At 34.3% G+C, this 23,485-nt stretch overlaps 1 protein-coding gene across 5 annotated transcripts in view; it reads left to right on the forward strand.

The window, feature by feature from the left end:
* Positions 1-23,485, forward strand: part of WWP1 (WW domain containing E3 ubiquitin protein ligase 1) — a 143,910-nt gene that overhangs the window by 9,304 nt on the left and 111,121 nt on the right. For 3 of the 5 annotated variants that reach the window (XM_051970797.1, XM_051970801.1, XM_051970800.1), the window contains exon 2: positions 287-393. The exons of 1 other annotated variant lie outside the window; for it this stretch is intronic. The gene's annotated coding sequence lies outside the window, so the exon portion shown is untranslated. Of the gene's footprint in view, positions 1-286; positions 394-20,163; positions 20,265-23,485 lie in introns of those variants that run through there. One more of the 5 variants, XM_051970799.1, reaches the window with a different exon arrangement.

Consider the following 23,485-nt stretch of genomic DNA (forward strand, 5'->3'; position numbering starts at 1 on the left):
CATCTATTTGGGGTGGTTAAGAAAGGCTTCATGCAGAAAGCAGCATTTAAGTTCAGCCTTGAGTGATAGGTTTTTATGCGAGGGCTCAACTTAAACATTTATTAAAGATTTGTAGTTTATGTAGAGCACTGTATTAAGGGAAATACAAAGTTTAAATAATACAGTCTTCGTGGAATTTATATACCCTAATAAGGTAATATAACATAAATATATAATACATAGTGATAAATATGTATGGCAGAAGTAATTCTTGTCACTTTTCCCATATCTTCCCACACATCTCCAGGGGGAAAAAAAAGGAATTCTGAAGGAAAAGTCATTAACAACTTGTGAAAAGAGGCATTTTAGACTTGGGAGTCAGAAGACCTCAGTTTCATAATTATGGGATTTTGGGTAAGTCGCTTATATAAAAGAGGGTAATAATTCCCCTGCTTACCTCGCCATGTTATAAGAATCAAATGAGATGACGAATACAGAGTACATATATTTGTGAGTTATAATTATAGTAGAATTTAAGAAGACTAAGATGGTTGGAAGGAAATTCCAGATTGAGGTACAGTTTGAGTAACAATGTGGAGGCAGACAAAGGGAGATATATAAGCAGAAAAATTAGAGATGGGTCTGTTTGGTTAATAGGGGAAGGGCATTTTAGGTGGAGATAAACCAAGGATTAGAAATGGGAAAGTGGGTGATGTTTTGAGGACATGAAGTATAGATCAGAAAACAGAAATGAAGTTGGAAAGGTAGTTTTAGATGAATACGGAGAAACCTACGTACTGGGCAAGGAATTTTAGACTATTTTAGCAGTAAGGAGCTATTGAATGTTTAGATTTGTTTTTTAAACAATAAATTTCATTAGTTGTCTGTTACTTTCAAGATTAAATATAAAACTGTTGGCTTTTAAAGCCTTTTATAACTTGGTCCCTTCCTACACTTCAGTCTCTTTAAGCCTTACTCCCCTTTATGTACTTTGCAATTGGGTGACAATGTTCTCTTTCCTCACATATGACTCTGTTTTCTAACTAAATCATTTCATTAGCTGTCCTCATTCCTGGAGCTTTCTCCTTTTTCCTATGTCCATCTTTGGTCTGTCTTAGATTCCTTCAAACCTCACTATCTGCAGTATTCAATCTTAGTGCCATCTAGCTGAAATTTAGCTTCAATTCATATTTGTATATTGCCTCCCCCATTAGACTATGAGTTTTTTGAGATTATGGACCAATTGTATTTTTCTTTCTTTATGTCCCCAGTTCTTAGCACAATGTTTTTAGATATAATAGGTGTTCAGTAAATGCTTGTTGCTAACATATCTAACATATATAGGACTGCTTGCCATCCAGGGGAGGAGGGGATAGAGGGAGGGAGGGGAAAAAATCAGAACAGAAACAAGTGCAAGGGATAATGTTGTAAAAAAAAATTACCCTGGCATGGATTCTGTCGATATAAAGTTATTATTAAATAAAATAAAATATTTTTTTAAAAAATGCTTGTTGCTAGCTTGCTTACTAGGGAAATAAATGATCTGATGTGTGTTTTAAGAGGATTACTCTTGGAGTGGGCCAGATGGTTTAGGATAGATAGAGATTGGAATCCAAAAGAGCAGTTAAAATGAAGGGACTAGAGCTGGGCTCTATGTTCCCTTCTAGCTCCAAATTTGTAACCCTATTGTAATAGTCCTGATACAACAATAAAAGTAGCAATCACTCTCATTTACATGGCTTATTGGAGAAGGAAATGACAACTCACTCCAGTATCTTTGCCAAGAAAGCTCCACAGACATTGCAAAAAATCAGACATGGCTGAACAACTGAACAACTACAAAAGTAGTTTAAATACAATGCTGTATTTACAAATACAATGCTGGTACTGGTATTGAACCATGTCTAAGTACCATTCTATTTAAGTTCATTATCAAGTTGGTACAAGGTGAATTTTTTAGGCTAGGCAACTTTTAAAGACACTTTACCAAGTTATTTCCTTGAAATATTCAAGTAAAGTTTGTATAGCACTATCTTCTTTTTTTTTTTTTTTAATTTTTAATAGGTTTTTATTTACAAGTTATATGCATGGATAATTTTACAGCATTGACACTTGCCAACCTTTTGTTCCAATTTTTCCCCTCCTTCTCCCCACCCCTTCCCCTAGATGGCAGGATGCCAATACATGTTAAATATATTAAAGTAAAAATTAAATTCAAAATAAGTATACATGTCCAAACTGTTATTTTGCTGTACAAAAAAAAATAGGACACTGAAATATTGTACAATTAGCCTGTGAAGGAAATCAAAAAATGCAGGCGGACAAAAATATAGGGATTGGGAATTTAATGTAATGGTTCTTGGTCATCTCCCAGAGTTCTTTTGCTAAGTGTAGCTGGTTCAATTCACTACTGCTCCATTAGAACTGATTTGGTTTATCTCATTGCTGAAGATGGCCAGTTCCATCAGACTTGATTATCATATAATATTACTGTTGAAGTATATAATGATGTATAGCACTATTTTAACAATCATATCTAATAAATATCAGATTTTATTTTTGGAACCCAAACTGAATTGTAAGTCCAATTTTTGATCTATTACTCTCACTTCCTGCTGGTTTCCTGTTGGTGGCAGTGGAAATGTAAAGAGTAGATAAAATTATCAGAAGTTAGAGGTAATTACTGACTATACATAAGTCAAATGATTCCAAGGTTTGAAGCCAGGGTACTTAGGAAAATAATGATGTCATAACAAAAGAGCAGAGAGAAAACATGATTTTGGTTTTGTAAATGTTGGGTTTGAGATTCCAATTGGTACACTCAAATGAAACTAGCTATTGGCAATGAGAAATGTGGTTCTGGATCTGAGGTAGTAGGCTGGATCTAACTTGTTATTGGAATCACATAGAAATGAGAGTTGAAGCCATGGTGATGAATGAAATTTTGATTTTTATCGAGAGTGATCTGGTGAAGCTTCAAACTTCAAAGGAATGGAAGGAAAAATCCAGTTTCTAGTGTGTTCAATAGCTTTATGTTATTGCTATAGCCTCCCATTGGGACTCTCTTCCTCAAGTCTCTCCTCATTCCAATCCATTCTCCATTCAGTCAATAGTGATTTTCCTGAACTAAGGTTCCAACCATATTAAACCCCTACTAAGTAAACTATTGGTCCTTATTGCTTCTAGGATTAAATATGAAATTCTTTATTATTTAAATCCCCTAGCCCTTTTTATTGATGTCTTCTGTTTCTATATCACCACAATATCCTAAGTATCCTTCCTTCTTCCCTTCCTTCAGAGCTATCCCATATGACAAATATTTTTTCTAGAGAGAAGAAAAATGTCAACACAACTAATTACTACTTTGAAAGTCTGAAAAAATGTATATTGTGTGATAGCTGTGGACCTTCCTAACTTTGAAAAGAGAAGATTGGTAGTGTCTTCTCATATCTCTTTATGTGAATTCCACTTGATCTTTATATAATTTTGTTACAATTATTTTTTTTTTGGTGTGTTGCTCTTTCCATTTAAATTATTGTAGTTACTATGTATGTTGTTTTCTTGGCTCTTTACTTTGTATCAGTTAAAACATCTTTCCATGCATTTCTATATTCAACATAAAATACTTTTTTATATCGCAAATCATTTTATTAGCATTCTAATTGGTCATTCTCCAGTGATGGGCATCTATTTTATTTCTAAGGTATCACAAAAAAATGCTGCTATAAATATTTTGGAGTATATGGGGACTTTTTTTTTCTTGATAGGTTCTCAGTGTAAGCTCAGTAATGGACTCTTGTTCAATGAGTTTGGACAGATGAACCACTTTATTTGCATAATTCCAAATTACTTTCCAAAATGATTGCACCATTTCACAACTTCACCAACCATGTATTAATGTGCCTATTTTCACACGCCCCTGCCAACATTCACTATTGCCTTTTATCATTTGGGGCAATTTGTGGTATGTGCCCCATCTAATTTGCAAGTCTTTTTATACCTTACTCCCACTACTTTACTCTTCCATCCAGTGATTGGTGCTCTTCCTCCTCAGTTCTGTCTGCTGCCCTTCCCTTAGTTTTTTTTTTTTAATTTTTTATTTTTATAATAACTTTTTATTGACAGAACCCATGCCAGGGTAATTTTTTTTACATTATCCCTTGCACTCGCTTCTGTTCCGATTTTCCCCCTTCCTCCTTCCACCTCCTCTCCTAGATGGCAAGTAGTCCTATATATGTTAAATATGTTGCAGTATATCCTAGATACAATATATGTTTGCAGAACCGAACAGTTCTCTTGTTGCACAGGGAGAATTGGATTCAGAAGGTAAAAATAACCCACTTCCCTTAGTTCTTAACAAAAATCTCATTTTCTGCAAGAATCTTTTCCCAACCCTTTTAATTCTAGTGTCTTCCTTCTATTAATTATTTCTCATTTCCCCCTATGTATAGCTTATTTGTAGATATTTGTTATCTTCCTCATTAGATTGTAAGCTTCTTGAGGACTATCTTTTGCCCTTTTTGTATCTGCCTTGTCCCTACTTAGCACAGTGAGTGAGAAATAAATAGTAGGTGCTTAATAAATACTTAGGTATTGGTATTTATTATCTCAGTCTTCAAGCAAATGTATAAGTGTAAGATTATACAGTCATGTATCTTTTACTTCTAGAGACATTTTGTAAGGAATTTAATTTGTTATCTTATAGTTGTAAGAAATATGCATTGGGAACTAAATTTACACAGTGTGTGTGTTTTTTTTTTTAACATCTAAGAGGTCATGATTCTTCATATATGAAAATGAAACTTAGTTCAGTATAAGTAGGTGGTAATATTAGATTTGTATTATATTAGAATACACATCTTTGAAATTTGCAAATAGCATTAGGTCTAAGATTTGTGACCATGATACATATAGCAATAGCAGATATATTAGTGGATCTGGCACTGTTGATGCCAGTATTCTTCCCAACCCTACAAATCACAGCCTTTGCCTTCTTAACTATATACTTATGCTAGTTCTCCTCAAGGGGTCTACCCGGTGTGCTGAGTCCATTTTCTTTATCCATCTTGAAATTGTGGGGTACTAATGTAGCATAGTTGTTCATCTGTCATCTCTTGCTCTAAATGTTTGTGGGACCAGTCATGTGTCAGAAGTCAAATGATTCTGGCAGTTATAGGTTAAGATTAGAGTAGTACAGTGGAGAATCCTGGATTTGGCACCAAAAGATGTGGGTTCAAATAAGTCATTTAATCTTTCTGGGTCTCAGTTTCCTCATCCAAAAAAAAAAAAAAAAATGAGGGGAATTTTACCAAAAGTCCAAAGTTGCTTTTCTAGCATGAAGTCTGATTCTGTAATCTCTGTCATACTATCTTTTCAAGCCTGGATCTCTCCCTATGTATAAATGACTCAAATTGATATTCTGTATCAATCAACACTAAGCAACAGAAGCAAATGACCATTCAGTTTGGAGCATTAATACTGAAAAGCCTCATTTGAGGAAGTAGAGAATTAACAAATTTAATCATTTTCAAACTGTATACTTCTCTTTAAGAGTAAAAGTTGCATATTTGTGGTGCAATAAATGGAGTATTGAGCAGCTAGATATGAAGCAAATTAGAGTGCTGAGTCTGGAGATAGAAAGACCTGAGTTCAAATGTAGCCTCAGATATGTACTAGGTGTGTGACCTTGAGCATGCCACTTAATCTTTTTGCCTAAAAAAGCCCCTTGTTGATGCAAGAGGGGCTTACATAGGTCAATGAATGAGCTAAAACATGCATTGTTACCCAAAATGGATAGGTCATAGTGGAGAGCCCCCCCCCTCCAAAAAAAAAAAAAGTGATTTAATGGAGAAGGAAATGACAAACTACGACACGTTGTCTTTGCCAAGAAATTCCCATGGGAAATTAGTCCATTGTGGTCATGAAGATTTGGGCACTACTGAATGAAAAAAAAGATGGAATGCTGAACTTGGATTCAGGAAGATTTGTTTGTGTGCCCTAAGACAGTTTCCTTACCCTCTTCCTCAGTTTCCTCATTTCTAAAATGAGAATGATGATAATAACAGCACTTATTGTTAGGATTAAGTAAAGTAGCATGTAAACTACTTTGCAAATCTTAAAGATTTATATAAATGCTAGTTATTTATTTAAAAGGTATCCATAAAATTATTTTAATTATCCCTAGGACATGTGAAAGATTTTGTTTTTTTAAAATGTATTACTTAAAATTTTAAAAGAATGAGTAATGCTTTAAATTAGGGTATTGAAGAAGATTTTTTGAAGTATTTGAACACTATATTTTAAAAATGTGTATATTGCCCTTTTTGTTAAAAATAGTGGATATAATAAAGCACAGAATAGTATTGGAAGGCAATTGAGTATGGCTTAGTCAGGAAAAACCTAGTTTAAAATCCAGTCTCAGAACTTAGCAGGGTAATCACAGGACTGATTTTTTTTTTTAAGTATTTACAATAGTTTACAGTGTAGCAGAAAAATACAATAAAAAATTTAAAAGATTTTTATTTTTTGTTAAAATAATTTTCTTTGTTTCTTTGTTCATCAGCAAACAAGTATTTTCATATACAATCAATTGAAAACGAATTCTGTTTATGAAAACATTAATCTTTATTATGCATATATATTTTTTTTTCAAGTAAATAGTTCATTTAACAACATAGTACCAGCACTGGCCTATATATTTGTATCCTTTTTTTTGAACTTTCTCCTCTCATGTAAAATTTTTCATGTTTTATTGACAGATTTTTGTATCACTGTATATTTTTCCTCAACTCTCAACCTTCTACCACAAAAATAAAAGCCCTCCTTTGTAACAAAATGTAAAATTCACACATTAGTCATGTCTGAAAATGTATTTTTCATTCTGTACTTCTAGTCCATTATTATGCTGCCAAATTGGTAAGCATTTTTCATTAGTTTTCTGGAATCGGGATTGGTTAATGTTTTTGATGGTTTTAGAGTTGATGTCTTTCAAAGTTGTTTTTTCTTTACATTATTGAAGTCATTACATAAATTGCTCTTCTAGTTTTGTTCATTTTACTTTGCAGCAATACATAAGTTTTCTCAGGTTACTTTGTATTAGTCATCATTTTTAGAGGGTAATAATCTAATATATCTATTTATTTATTTTTTGCTGAGGCAGTTGGGATTAAGTGACTTGCCTAGGGTCACACAGCTAGGCAATGTTAAGTGTCTGAGATCAGATTTGAACTACAGGTGCTCCTGACTCAAGGTTGGTGCTCTATCCACTGCACCACCTAGCTGTCCTAGCATCTATTTACTTTAATTTGTTCACTTATTCCCTAATTAATGGGTACTCCTTTTGTTTCCAGTTCTTTCCTACAACAAGAAGTGCTATTATTATAAATATTTTATATACATAGATTATTTTTCTCACTTTGGAGATATATGCTTAGCAGTGATATTGCTGGATTACATAGTATGCACAGTTCAGTGATTTTGGGGATATATTTCCATATTTCTTTTCAGAATGATTATTTCTGTTTTTTTGAAGAGATTAGATAGTTATTTTGTGTGAGTTTAGTCCAGTTACTTAAACTCTCTATCCAGCCTGTTCTTCATTAGAAAAATAGGGACAATAATACTTGTATTATCTCTATGAAAGGCTGGTTTTGGAGAAAGCATATAGTAAGAATTTGTTATAGGAATTTATACAACTTTTAGGTAATAAACATTTTAAAATTTCAAAAGATCTGCAATTTCATTGTTACATTTACTTCTTCTACCAATAATTTACATCCTTATTTCAGCAGGCAAATTCATTAGTTGTTTCGTTCTCTCCCCTCCCCATCCATCTCCTTCCTTCCTCATCCACACCCCCGTCTTCAGTAACTAAACCAATCTTTTAACTTAAGAGTTAGAAGGGATTTCAGAGGCCATCTATTCCATGCCACAAGAAAGAATTGTTTCTTAAGACATTCTCAGGAAGTGGTCTTCTGATGCATTTCATTGGATAATATTTGCAAAGCACATATAGATGCTTAATAAATGTTTGTTTCCTTCCTTTCCTTTCCTTCATCTTCGATGAAGATATTTATATATGTGGACTCACTTCTTCCTGATGCCATACCTTTTGGCTGTATCTGTTGTCATGCTTAGAATGGAACTAGATTTTGGAGAGTCCTGAATGTCAAGATCAAGATTTTAGACTTTATCCAGTAGGCAGTAGGACATCACCAAAAGTTTTTGAGTAGAGGAATGGTTAGGAGAAATTTTGCATTTAGAGTAGCAGTATGAAGGATGGATTGGGAGAAAATAGTCAAGAAGTAGGAAGACAAATAGGAAACTATAATAACAGTCTAGTAGAGAAGAAATCCTGAAATAAGAGTGATTGTAGGAGGAGTTGAAATACTAGTTTTATTTTCTGTAGTCCCAGTCATTGGTGAAAATTCTGTGGAGGCACATTTTAGGCTATTACAAAGAAAAATTGTAAATTTTAAGAGTTGTCTAAAAATGGTATGAGTTACTTTGTAAAGTAGTGATTTGCTCATCATTAAAGATGTTCACATAGAAACTGAATAATTACGATTTAGAGCATTGCAGGAAGAATTTGTACATTGGCCAGGTGGCTGCACTAGATACTCTGAGGTGTTTTCTAATTTTGAGATCCTGGAAATCTAATGAAAGGTTTTAAGCATTAAATGCAGACAATGCTCTGTATTTTTTAAAACTTCAGAATTTACCAATATAAATTATTATGTAATACTTTTAAAATATGCATTATCTCATTTAATCCTCAAGAAATTATGATGTAGACCATTAACTTTATCTCCAAGGTCACTCAAATAGAATATGGTACATTATAACCTTTGACTCCTGGTTCTGTGCTTTTTTCTTCTTCACTCTGCACTAGACTACTTTTCATGTTTAATGAAGTCAGTTTAACAAATTTGGAAAGGATCTTAGAGGAGATCATTAATATAATTTGTAACTAAACGGTAATATCTATTTGTTTATACCTGTATAGCTAACTTGAAGCTTTTTCTTGTTGTAACGTTTATGTTATTAAACTAATCTATACAGCAAGATCTTGGGATTTCTCTTGTATTGATATGGAAACTTCCTGATTGCCTTGCTCAATAACATTATTTTATTTTGCAATAAAAAAAAATCATAAATATTTTACCTTTAGGGAAGAAGAAATTACCATTTTTAGAGAAGAATTGGGTTTAAATATCAGTTCTACTCTTTAATTCATTTATCCTTGAGTAAGTTATAGCATATTTCTAGATGTTATTTCCCACTACCTCTGTTTTCCTTATCTTTCCACAGTATCTGATTCCTTATTTCAGTCCTTCTTAGTCTACCTACCTCCAGAGTTCGAACTAAACACTGTAGGGAACAAATTTGCTTGCATTTTAATCTTTAACTTTTCTCATTACCATCTTTCAGGCTCTCTCTGAGACCTGACTCCCTTCTGATGACATAGCTTCCTTGACAACTCTTTGTGTTACTGATTTCACTTTCACTGATTCACCTTGACTCACTGGTAGGGGTTAGAGGATTGGAATATTTTGTTCCCCAATGCCACATTGAGGTTTTCCCTCTGTTACTATTACTCAGTGATCTACATCCATCAGCTGATCAAAATTCTGCTAACTCTTGTCTACATACCTTCAGAATACTTCTCTTACATCCCCACTGAGTTCAGTACTATCCTCAAACTAAAATATCCCAACCTCTCAGCTCTTCAAACTTTTCATTTCTGCAACCTTACTTTTCCATCCCACTGTATTCCCACACAAAGTTTATCCTGCCATTGATCTTACTATCACCCCAAAAATATACCGTCCATATTCATGAACTCTGAAATTCTTATATTTGATCACACTCTATTGGCTTGACATCCCTTCCTCTGTCTTCCAGTACCACATTCTACTCTTTGTCCACACTGTGGGCAAAATTCCTTAATCCTTCAGTTTTTTGTTAAGCTTTCACCCCTAAACTAGCCACACGCTGCCCATCTTGATTTATTGGTAAAGTAGTTCAAAGCTACTTTTATTTTCCTCCTCCTCTGTTCTTAGCATCCTTATTTTATTGTCATTTATGCTCTGTCAAGCCTCAGTCTTGTATCACTCTCACCATCTTCTGCCTTCATTCTACACACATGCTCCTAAATGAAGGTAGAGAAAATTATATAATTGTTTTGACTCGGTCCACTATAGATTTATCTTATATAGCTTCTGTTGGGCCCTTACTGAAGCCACACTATTAGTTTACACCTTCCTAATTAGATCATTATCACTCAAATTCCAAAATTTTTCATTTTTTGTCAGACCCTTCAAAATTTTCTTTCTCCTCATCTTCTCAGCTTAGAACCTTGCCTCATTTCTTACAGAAAAAATTGAGCCCATTTCTTGAGAGTAGTCCCTCTTTTCTTCATCTCATAACACTTTGGTTTCTTCTGCTACCATCACCCCCTTTACTTTTGTTTTATATGAAGAAGTAGCCCTTTTCATTGCCAAGGCAAACCTCTCTTTGCATAAGTGACCTCATTCTGTCATATTCTCTCTAGCAAATTGCCCTCTCTTATCATTCCCATAATTTCCAATCTTTCCTTGTGAGCGCTTCCTTTATTGTCTACAGAAACAATCATGTCTCCCCCTCCTCAGACTTTCATTTGATCCTTATTTCCTTGTTAGATATGGCCTAATAACATTAATGCCTTTTGTGGCCTAAACTTGAGAAGACTTTTTATGATAAGTGCCTCCAATTTTTCTCTTCTCACTTTTTTCTTTATTCTGCAATTAGGCTTCAGACCTCAGCATTCAACCAAAGCTCTCTCAGAATTTGGCAGTGATCTCTTAAATCAGGGATCCTCAAACTTTTTAAATAGGGGGCCAGTTCACTGTGTCTCAGACTGTTGGAGGGCTAGACTATAGTAAAAACAAAAACTTTGTTTTGTGGGCCTTTAAATAAGGAAACTTCATAGCCCTGGATGAGGGGGATAAATGTCCTCAGCTGCTGCATCTGGCCCACGGGCTGTAGTTTGAGGACCCCTGTCTTAAATTGTCAAATCTAATGGTCTCAATATTCATCCTTTTTTGACCTTTATATAGCCTTTGACACTCTGAACATCTACATACTTTCTAATCACTTTTAGTTCTCTTTCTACCTGTTTGACCATGTCATTCTTAGTCTCCTTTACTGGATTTTCATCTAGGTCATGCCTGCTAAACATGAGTGTTTTACCCTAGTCTATATCTTATTTCTTTTCCCTTTATACCATTTCATTTAATGATCTCAGCAGCTCCCATGGATTCAATTATCATCTCTATGCTAATGATTCTCAGATTCACTAATCCTTCCTTAGCATATCTGATGATCTTCAGTCTTGTATGTACAACTGTCTGTTAAATATCTTGAACTGGATGTTCCATAGACATCTAAAACTTAACATATCCCAAACTAAATTCAAACCCTTTCCCCTTTCAAGTTTCTCTGTCACTGTTAAGATTGCCATCATCCTATCACTTCCTCAGGATCATAACCTGAGTGTTATTCTTGACTCCTCATTCTCTCTCACCCTCCATAGTCAGACTGTTGTCTGTTCCTTTCACCATTTTAAGAAAATGTATTAACTTATGTAAAACTTGAATAGAAAAAAGGTCATGCGCATAGCAAAATATGAGGATTCAAAATATGAAACAATTTCCATTTCAATAAAGTGTATAATAAACACTGAACAATGTATGACAATATAACAATGCATTTCAGTCTTTTCTTTGTAGGTTTTCTTTTGTTCTATGTTCACTTTTTACTTTATTCTTTTCTCCCCTTTTTTCTCCCCCACTTCCCTTAAGCAGGCTACAATATATTTATATAGACACATACTATATACATATATATGCATATGTATGTACATATTCATAGATATCTATAATCATATACATATATAGATTTATATATATGTAAAGTTATACCACACTTATTTGTCTTCTGTTTCTCTGAAGGAAGATAATATCTTTTTTTTTTTTAATAGATCTAAATCTCCAAATTTTTCTAAATCCACCAACTTATCAATACTTACATCACAGCAATAATTATCTAGTTGTTTTAAATAAATTAAAACTATATTAATATGGCTGATATATAGTGCAGTTTTCCTATTTTTCTCCTTTGATTGAGTCTATTTTAACTTTTAATGATTACTAAACCTACTTTTTTTCCCTAATAAATTCAACTCCTGCTCATTATTATTGTCTTTGTGTATCTTTTGTTTCCTATCTCTTTTGACTCCTCTACTTCTATCTGCCACCTTACCTTGCTATAACTTACTTTACCCCTCCAAAAATCCTCCCTTATCCTTTCTGCCCAACTTTTCCCTCGCTCTTTATCCCATTTCTTCTTCTTCTTTTTTTTATTACAGCTTTTTATCATGATATATGCATGGGTGATTTTTCAGCATTGACCCTTACAAAACTGTTGAGATCTTTTTCTTCTCAAAAAGCAGCCAGGTGATAAAAGTTCAGATCTTTTATTGTTTCCAATATAGCCCGGTTAGCTTAGAGGCCTATCTCTCTGCTTGGTTCCAAGAGCTCTCTCCAAATGTCTTTAAATCCAAAGGTCTGGTCCTTCAGCCTCTGCATCTGCTTTCTTCAGCCTCCAGCCAGCTCCAGTCTTCATGTCATTCCAGTGAAATCTCGACTTGTAGCGTCTTCCTCTCTCGAGCACACTTCTGTCACCAGCCAGCTAAGTGGAAAATATTCTGCCTTGCCTTGGAGAGAGGGCTTCTGGCGTAACTCTACTGAAATCTGACCGAGAGCTTCTGTCTGTTTCTTTTATCCAAGAGGGAGGAATTGTGGGATACGAGAGAGAGGGATTATGGGTTTTCTCCCATAGTGCTCTCTGGCCCAACGAGCTTCAAGGGAGGTGTGAACTCATTGAACTTAGTTCTACTTAGTACCTTGTTTCAGGTTCTGCCCAAAACATCTTCTTGTAAGATTAGATCAACTCTAATTAGTTAGCAGTTAGTAAGGATTCCAACATCTCCCCCTTTCTTTTGTTTTAAAACATAGGGGGTTTCTGAAGGGGTACACATAAATCCATCAATATGGGCCAGAACTTTGTAACAGATATACATGGTATACATAAATCCATCAATATGGGAGGCATTATACATAATTTACAAAAGCATACAGCAATATAACACAGGCTAGTGGTAATGTAACAAATAACATGAATCAACATGAAAATTTAACTACTGCAAAAGTCTCATCAACAATCTTTAAGCACATAGTAATATAACACAGGCTAGTAGTAATGTAACAACATAAATCGACCTGAAAATTTACAAATGTCCATAAGTCCTAGAAATAGTCCATAAGGAATCCATTGTCCATTAGTTTTATAGATATATAACATATATTAAAATTATATATGCATATATAATTCCCCTCCAATTTTAACATTTTATAAAGTCTTTTGTTCCAAAATCTGAGAAAGCAAGCAATTTTAGATTACATGTACAATCATATAAAGCATTTCCATATTAGTAATTTTGTACAAAAAGACTCAAAAAGAATGAAAGTGAAAAATTGCATGCTTCACTTTGTATTCATAAACAATATCAGTTCTTTCTTTGGAGGCAGACAGTATGCTTCATCATTATTCCTTTGGGATTATCCTGGATCACTGCATTGCTGAGAATAGCCAAGTCATTCACAGTTCTACATCAAACAATATTGCTGTTACTATATACAACATTCTCCTGATACTGTTTACTACATCTTGTATCATTTCAAGAAAGTGTTTCCAGGTTTTTCTAAAATTATCCTGCTTGTCATTTCTCATAGCACAATAATATTCTAACACAATCATATACCACAGCTTGTTTATCCATTCCCCAACTGATGGGCATCCTTTCAATTTCCAATTTTTAGCCACCATGAAAAGAGCTGATATATATATTATGATATATAATATGTATATATATATATATATATATATATATATATATATATATATATATATATATATATATATATATATATATTACAAATACGTCCTTTCCCTCTTTTTTATGTCTTTGGATACAATAGCAGTATTGCTGGATCAAAAGGTAGGTGAAATTTTATAGTCCTTTGGGCACAGTTCCAAATTGCATTCCAAAATAGTTGGATTAGTTCACTACTCCATCAGCAATGCATTAATTTCCCAGTTCTCCCACATCTGTATTTTTTTAAGTCTGTTTCAACATTAAATGGTACCTTGTTGATCATGGAAGACAGTATACAAAATGTCATTAACTCATTGTTACTATATCAGAGAAGAAAGTAAGATTAATGACTTTGCACAATCCTCTCTTACTTAAATCCAATTAGCTTGCATGTTATGTTATCACTGACTTGAAATTCCAAGCTTTTATTGCAGCCTTAGAAATTTGCTCATACACTGTTATGGGATAATAAATCTGTTCTGAATTCTCTCCATACTGACCTTCACCAGCTAGTTGGTCAAAAGTGATTTGTACAACAGCTCCTGTTTGCCTATTGTGTTGGGCTTGAACCCTACATAATTCATGAAACTCCAAAAGCCACAATAAATTTTGTCCCGGTTCTAGACAAGTTTTCACTATGGATTTCCAGTCATTCGGGGTTAGGATTTCATAAGACAAATTATCTAGTAACATCTTCACATAAGATGATGTAGCCCCATAAAGAGTGCAACCCTTTTTCAAATCTTTAATTTTTCCCAAATTAAAAGGAGTGTATCTTCTCTCTTTTTGACCTGAAGAGTCAATCTTTTCAATCACAGGATATGCGTTTATAAAATCAGATATATCTTCTCCTTCATTTTTTGCTTTAATTAATGCTTTTTCTAATCTTGTCAAATTCTGCTTTACAGGAGAAGCTGACTGTGTTTCTGTCTCTCTCCCTCCCCCTTGTTCCACCCATGAAGGGTTAATTGCAGGGAGAGGGTCATGAGATGTGGAATCACCTAATTCCTCCTTCTGTGAAGTATCATACTCAGAATTGTAATTAACTCCATTCTCATCTGATTTGTCCTCCTTTTCACCTAGTAAAGTTGGCACTTCCTCCTGTACTTTCCTTTTCATCATTCTATCACTTAAATAACTTCTTATAGCCAATTGTATTACATTATATGTATTAATTATTGAGTTAGGCCCATTTTTATCATAGAATTGACAAAGATCCTCTCCAACCAATTTCCATTCATTTAGATCTAATTCCTTATCAAGAGAGAAACAAGGACATATGTCCTTTACAGTTTGTAAAAATTCAGTGATTTGCTGTAAACTTATAATTAAACCTTGGCTTTCCATAACTTTGACAATGCTCTCTAAACATTTTCCTTGAACAGAAACAGGCTGTTTTCTAAATATCTGTCCCATCTTAGCTGAAATTCTACTTTAACTCTTCTAACAAAATTTCTTTGTTGCACTCACCCTAATTTCTGGGTTGATGAGTCTTTTCCACTGGATCAGGATCAGAGGCTTTTCCACTTGAATCAGGATCGGAGCTTTTCCACTGAAATCCACTGAGGGGGTCTGTTAGCCCCACGTTGGGCGCCATAATGTTGAGATCTTTTTCTTCTCAAAAAGCAGCCAGGTGATAAAAGTTCAGATCTTTTATTGTTTCCAATATAGCCCGGTTAGCTTAGAGGCCTATCTCTCTGCTTGGTTCCAAGAGCTCTCTCCAAATGTCTTTAAATCCAAAGGTCTGGTCCTTCAGCCTCTGCATCTGCTTTCTTCAGCCTCCAGCCAGCTCCAGTCTTCATGTCATTCCAGTGAAATCTCGACTTGTAGCGTCTTCCTCTCTCGAGCACACTTCTGTCACCAGCCAGCTAAGTGGAAAATATTCTGCCTTGCCTTGGAGAGAGGGCTTCTGGCGTAACTCTACTGAAATCTGACCGAGAGCTTCTGTCTGTTTCTTTTATCCAAGAGGGAGGAATTGTGGGATACGAGAGAGAGGGATTATGGGTTTTCTCCCATAGTGCTCTCTGGCCCAACGAGCTTCAAGGGAGGTGTGAACTCATTGAACTTAGTTCTACTTAGTACCTTGTTTCAGGTTCTGCCCAAAACATCTTCTTGTAAGATTAGATCAACTCTAATTAGTTAGCAGTTAGTAAGGATTCCAACACAAAACCTTCTGTTTCAACTTTTCCCCTCCTTCCCCCATTCCCTCCCCTACATGGCAGGTAAACCAATACATGTTAAATACAATATATGTATACATATCCACACAATTATTTTGCTGCACAAGAAAAATTAGACTTAGAAGGAAATCAAAAATGCAAGTGGCAAAAACAGAAGGAGTGGAAATGCTATGTTGTGATCCACACTCAGTTCCCACAGTCCTCTCTCTGGGTGCAGATGATTTTCCTCAACACCAGATCATCTGAATTGGTTCAAATTATCTCACTGTTGGAAAGAACCATGTCCATCAGAATTGAATCATCATATAATCTTGCTGTTGCCATATACAATGAGCTGGTTCTGCTCATTTCACTTAGCATCAGTTCATATAAGTATCTCCAGGCCTTTCTGAAATCATCCTGCTGGTCATTTCTTACAAAACAATAATACTCCATAACATTCGTATACCACCATTTATTCAGCCATTCTCTAAACATTTTTGCACATAAAGGTCCCTTTCTTTAAGATCTCTTTGGGATATAAGCCCAATAGTAACACTGCCAGATCAAAATACATCATTTCTTTTGATCTAGATATTTTCCCCATTTTAACAGCTTTGACATATACTCTCCTCTCTCCTTATACTGCTGGAATGGTCCTTGTCTAATCAGACAATATCTTACTGGTTGGTTTGCTTGCCACAAATATTTCCCCACTGCAGTCCATTCTCCAATCAGCCTCCAAAGTGATTTTTCTTTTCTTTTTCTTTTTTTTTTAAATTAAAATAATTTTATAATAACTTTTTATTGACAGAACTCATGCCAGGGTAATTTTTTTTTTTTTACAACATTATCCCTTGCATTTGATTCTGTTCCGATTTTTTCCCCTCCCTCCCGCCACCCCCTTCCCTAGATGGCAAGCAGTCCTATATATGTTAAATATGTTGCAGTATATCCTAGATACAATATATGTGTGCAGAACTGAACAGTTCTCTTGTTGCACAGGGAGAATTGGATTCAGAAGGTAAAAATAACCTGGGAAGAAAAACAAAAATGCAATTAGTTCACATTCGTTTCCCAGTGTTCTTTCTTTGGGTGTAGCTGCTTCTGTCCATCATTTATCAATTGAAACTGAGTTAGGTCTTTTTGTCAAAGAAATCCACTTCCATCAGAATACATCCTCATACAGTATCATTGTTGAAGTGTATAATGATCTCCTGGTTCTGCTCATTTCACTTAGCATCAGTTCATGAAAGTCTCCTCAAGTCTCTCTGTATTCATCCTGCTGGTCATTTCTTACAGAACAATAATATTCCATAACATTCATATACCACAATTCACCCAGCCATTCTCCAATTGATGGGCATCCATTCAATTTCCAGTTTCTAGCCACTTCAAAGAGGGCTGCCACAAACATTTTGGCACATACAGGTCCCTTTCCCTTCTTTCATATTCTTTGGGATATAAACCCAGAAGTAACACTGCTGGATCAAAGGGTATGCACCGTTTGATAACTTTTTGGGCATAATTCTAGATTGCTCTCCAGAATGATTGGATTCGTTCACAACTCTACCAACAATTCATCAGTGTCCCAGTTTTCCCACATCCCCTCCAACATTTATTATTATTTTTTCCTGTCGTCTTAGCCAGTCTGACAGGTGTGTAGTGATATCTCAGAGTTGTCTTAATTTGCATTTCTCTGATCAATAGTGATTTGGAACATTCTTTCATATGAGTGGTAATAGTTTCAATTTCATCATCTGAAAATTGTCTGTTCATATCCTTTGACCATTTATCAATTGGAGAATGGCTTGATTTCTTATAAATTTGAGTCAATTCTCTATATATTTTGGAAATGAGACCTTTATCAGAACCTTTAACTGTGAAGATGTTTTCCCAGTTTGTTGCTTCCCTTCTAATCTTGTTTGCATTAGTTTTGTTTGTACAAAGGCTTTTTAATTTGATATAATCAAAATTTTCTATTTTGTGATCAATAATGGTCTCTAGTTCATCTTTGGTCACAAATTTCTTTCTCCTCCACAAGTCTGGGAGATAAACTATCCTATGTTCCTCTAATTTATTTATAATCTCATTTTTTATGCCTAGATCATGGACCCATTTTGATCTTAACTTGGTATATGGTGTTGTGTGGATCCAATGATTTTTCTAAAGTACATATATAACTATGTTAATCCCTCCCTATTCAGTAAATTCCAGTAGCTCTTTGTTACCTCTAGGATTAAATATAAAATTCTCTGTTTAGCACTTTAAAGCCTTTAATAACTCAGTTCCCCTCCTTCACCCTTCCTTCCTATCCATTTTTTCCTAATATCTTACATATGTCCCACAAACTCTTTGTTTCAGTGATGATGGTCTTCTTGCTTGTTTCTTGAACAAGATATAGCCCATTCTAGCTCTGAATATTTTCACTGATTGATTGCCATGCTTGGAATGTCTCCCTCCTCATTCCTACCTCCTAATTTCCTTGATTTCCTTCAAGTTCCAGCTAAAATCTTATACAGAAATGTCTTTTCCTAAACTTCTTAGTTCTAATGCCTTCTCTGTCTCGATTATTTCATGTTTATCCTATATGGTTTTTGTAGATTGTTCTTCAGTCTGGATTTTGAACTTGGGTCTTCCTGACTCCAGTCCCACTGTCCTTTTCACTGAACCACCCAAATGCCTTGTACTTAATAGGATTCCAAATTATTTCTTATAATTTTGTTGTGATTTCACCTTTGTTTTCTCTTTAGGCAATTTGATTTTTGGCCCTTTTTAATTAGGTTGACTGATGCTTCATCAGCTTTACTAATCTTTTTAAAGGACTATCTTTTAGTTTTACTTTTCATTTCTTTAGTTTTTCCATTTTATCTGTACCTTCAGTAGTTTTACTATACTATTATGCTTCTATTAGGTTTATTTCCAGGCTTTCGTTGAAAAAAAAAAAGCTCATTTCATTTATTAATTCACCTCTTGTTTTGTAATTGTATATTGTTAAAGAATGTATTTTACTTCCTGAGGACTACTTTAATACTTTTGGTGATGTATTTCATCTTCATTATTTACTTTTACATTTTGATGGTTTGTTCTTTGATACACTTGTTTAAGATTGTTTAAGATAGGTCTCCATTTGGATCTGTGTCTTTTGTTTCTGCTTCATTACTTGATTGCTATTTTTATTGTAGAGCATATGCTTACTATTTCTGACATTTTTTGTTTTTACAATAACGTGTGATTTACTACATGGTCAATTTTTGTAAATTTCTGTGTTTAGCAAAGAAATGTGTAAGCTCTTTAACAGATCCTTTTAGAAGATATTATTAATTTTTTTTAGCACTATTTTGTCCATCAATTCAATTCTCTTGTTGATTTTTTATATTTCTGTTAAAATTTGTCCAAAACTGAGATTAGTTTGTAGTGTTTATCTTGTGTCAGATCCTTTGCTAAAATTATTATTTTATTTAATCCTCTCAACAACCCTAAGAGGTAGATACTTTTAGCATCCCTATTTTGCAGATCAGGAAACTGAAACAAACAGGGATTAAGTTATTTACCACAGCTGTTAAGTTTCTGAAAAAAAAAAAAAATTGAACCGGGTCTTTTCTCTTAAGCCATGCAGGAACATCCTGCTGTGCATCTTTTTCCTCATGGGAATCCACTAGGCCCTCTGGCTCATCAGGTTGTTGTCATTTTTCTTTGTGTTGCTGCATTTATTCATAGATAGCTGTGTTCATTAGAGGATCTGAAAACCATATTCCCTCATGTTATTATCCTCCCTGATGGTTTACCTTTTTGTGCTTTAACTTGGGTCTTTAACTGAGTTTTCTTCCTCCTGATATCTGGTCATTAGTTCACTTCTGACTCCTTCCCTTTTGATGGAAGTTTCCCCAGGGGCTGGATCTCATAGCTATCTCAGCCTCCTTCCACCCAGGGGAATTTATGTTTTTACTAACATCAGCATCTGAGCTACACTGCATATGTCTTCTTCCTTTTCAGACCCAGTGTAATCATACACACATGCTAGCATGTTCTTCTGTTCTCTGGCAGAGCACTGTTCCAGTAAAAAGCCTTGCCCCCTGATCGCAGAGCAAACTTCTGGCGTTTAGCCTTCTGTAAGAGAGTTGGATACAATGCAGAATTGAATTCTCTTTGTAAGTCCTTATATCTGTTTGTATAATCCTGTGTGAGAACATAGTTTCTGAGGTGGGAAGGTGTAGAGGACCGCAGATATTGGGGAACTCTGAGAAAAGTATACTTGAAGCAAAGATACAGCAGGATGCTCCCTTATCAAGTTAAAGATTAGCTTTTTCTACTGTTGATTAATTGAGACATCTAGGTGGTACAGTGGACCTAAAACAGGCAGAATAACTCTTCTTCTTGAGTTCAAATTTGATCTCAGACCTATACTAGCTGTGTGACCCTGGGCAAGTCATTTTAACCCGTTTGCTTCAGTTTTCTCATCTGTAAATGAGTTGGAGAAGGAAAGAGCAAATCACTTTTGTCCAAAAAAATAAATAAATAACAAATAGGGTCATGAAGACATGACTGAACAACAATAACAATGGTTAGTTCATTGAGTTTTTCTACCTCCTTACGTTTCTTGGGATTGTAAACCTTAGAGATAGTTAAAAGAATTACCTTATCTTTTGCATATGATTCCTTATTTGGAGAGATTTGAGAGGGCATAAAGATCTGAGGAAGTCTATAGTCCTCCACTTTGTTGTTCTGGTTATCTGGAAATCTCTTTCTTGTTTTTCAAAAATGCATGAACATGCTTCACAGGAGAGGCCCCTTTATAATTCATTGTTCATATTTTTAAGCTTTTATAGTTGTTTTAAAATCACTAACTTTCATTTCCCATGATACTTACTTTTTCTTGTAAAAAACATTTTAAAATTTGCTTGTGATCATAAAAATGGTAGCTTTTATTTAAAAAATTAAAATTTTTTATTTTGAATTTGACTATCTCTCCACATGAGCATTTTTATATACCATGGTAGAATACAAAAAGTTTTGCATGTAATTTTGAATATATTTTATACCACTTGCATTTTAAAATAGTATATACTAAATTTGACATGTTGCTTTTAAAACCTACCCTGTTTGTATTTCCTTCTCTTCTGAGCATTAGAAAAAAGGTCGATGGTTTTCTTATTTTGGCATCTTATTTGCTTATTTCACCTCTCTCCCCATCCCCTAATTTGGGGGGAGGGGAGGAACACCCTTGTACAAATAAGCATAGTTAAGGAGGAAAAATCTGTATAGTGACCATGTCTAAAACCATGTATGTATTTTTTCATCTTAAAATCATCAACTCTTAAGAAGTAGCATTCTTTGTCATCTGGCCTCTGGAGATGTGCTTTATCATTACTTGATCAACATTCTTCAGTCAGTTGAGAGTTTTGTTTTTTTTTAACAATGTGTTTTTTTTTTAATTTTTCTCCTACTTCTACTCATTTTGTTGTATTGATTAATATATCTCAGGATTCTCCGAAGTTCTTTTGTCATTTCTTGTGACTCTAAATTCCATTCCATTGAAATACGACAGCGTATACAGCACTTCCCCAGATTATGGGAAGCCTGATAGTTTCCAGTTATTTGCTTTTCCTTTTTTCCTTTTGATATTTCTTTAAGGGTCAAAAAAATTTTTTTTGTTTGCTATTCCTTCTTAGTATTATCTATCCTCTTGATGGATCTCCCACTTTTACCAGATTCCCTGTTGTGTTAGCTTATTTATACACCAAACTTTTTTTGGGGGGGGTCTCTGCCTATTTTCACCCCTTAACTGTCCTTTGCTCCATGAATACTTTTCTCTTATACCTCATTTATTAGAAATAAACTCCATTTCTTTCTTCCTCTTTTTTATACTCGTGTTCCTTTTACCTTGTCTTTACTTTAAAATAAAAAACAAAACTCTATTTAAAATCTATTCACACTTAGGTCTTCTCTTTTTCTTAATTCTCTTGGTTTCCTTTAAATAATACAATTAATTATTAAGGGTCTAAGGTTGTCAAGGGACACTTTCTTCTCTTGTTAGAATGCTAGTACTGCATATTATGTAACTCTTTCCAATCACTCAAATAAATTTTACCTTTCTAGGATTTTGTTGATTACATTTCAGAATTTCTATGTAGTTCCACCTTTTTATCAGAAATGCTTGAAACTGAAACTTCTCTATCCCTTAAAGGTCCATTTTCCCTACTATAGGGTGATGTTCAGCTTTGTAGCTCTCAGCCTTCATCTTTTGGAATATTGCATTCTAAGATTTCTTCTTGGTTATGATGGAAGTTATGAGGTCTTGTTTGCTTCTGACCACAATTTCTTGGTACTTAAACTCTTGAGAATATGCAGCATTTTTTCTTTGATGTGGAAATTCTGAAATTTCTGGGATTTATCTTTTGGGAGTTTTTTTCAGTAAGCTATGGTTTCTTTCCATTGTCACTTTCCCTTCAGGTTCTAACATATTCAGTTTTCATTTTGATGGAAATTTCATATGGAACCATATTTAAAATGTATAACCTGTGTCAAATTGCTGTCTTGGGGAGGGGGAAATTAAAAGCGGAAGAGAGAAAATAGTTTGGAACTCAAAATTTTACCAGAATGAATGTTGAAAACTGTCTTTACATGTAATCAGAAAAATGAAATACTCTTGAAATGAAAAGAAATATGGGATTACAGGCTCCTTATTATTATGTTTTTGGGGTAGTCTTAACCAAATAGCTCTTTTCAACTTGTTTTCCAAGTGACTTTTTTTTCCCCTACCAAATGCTTTACATTTTCTCCTTCCCCCACCTTCCCCTCTTGATTTGTCATGGAATCATTGATTTCTGTTTGGTCCATTATGATTATTAGAGAAGCTATTAAGTAAAGTTAACTACTTTATCTAAGTACTTAATTTTCTTCTTATATTCTCAAGAACTTTTATTTTATTTTTTAAAACTTTTTATTTCATTTTGTGTGTGACAGCAGCAATCATAAAAACAATCATTTGCTCTCAAAGTAAGAAAAAGCAAAAAGGGGTTTATGACAATCTTGCAAGAAAAGGCATCTCCCATCAGACAAGCTGTTTCTTAGTAAAAGGAGTACAAAATATAAACTGCAAAACACAAGATTAAATAGAACAGAAGCTCCACTCCTCCCTCACTCCCTTTCTTTAATATCTTAGAACTGAATGCTAGGGAATTGGGAATCCATGGCCCTGTTCTTTCTTGGACTTATTGTTGTTGCTCTTGGTAGGATCTGATTTCCATACTCTGAGGAGTTGCCTCTGTCTCTGAGAAGCTTTCAGCTTATTTCTGGTCTGGTTGTTTGGGAGACTCCCAGATTGTTTACCTATTCTGTTTCTTATTTTGGGCTTCTTAGAGATTATTAT

The sequence above is a fragment of the Antechinus flavipes genome, chromosome 1 (assembly GCF_016432865.1).
Source record: "Antechinus flavipes isolate AdamAnt ecotype Samford, QLD, Australia chromosome 1, AdamAnt_v2, whole genome shotgun sequence".
Lineage (NCBI taxonomy): Eukaryota > Metazoa > Chordata > Mammalia > Dasyuromorphia > Dasyuridae > Antechinus > Antechinus flavipes.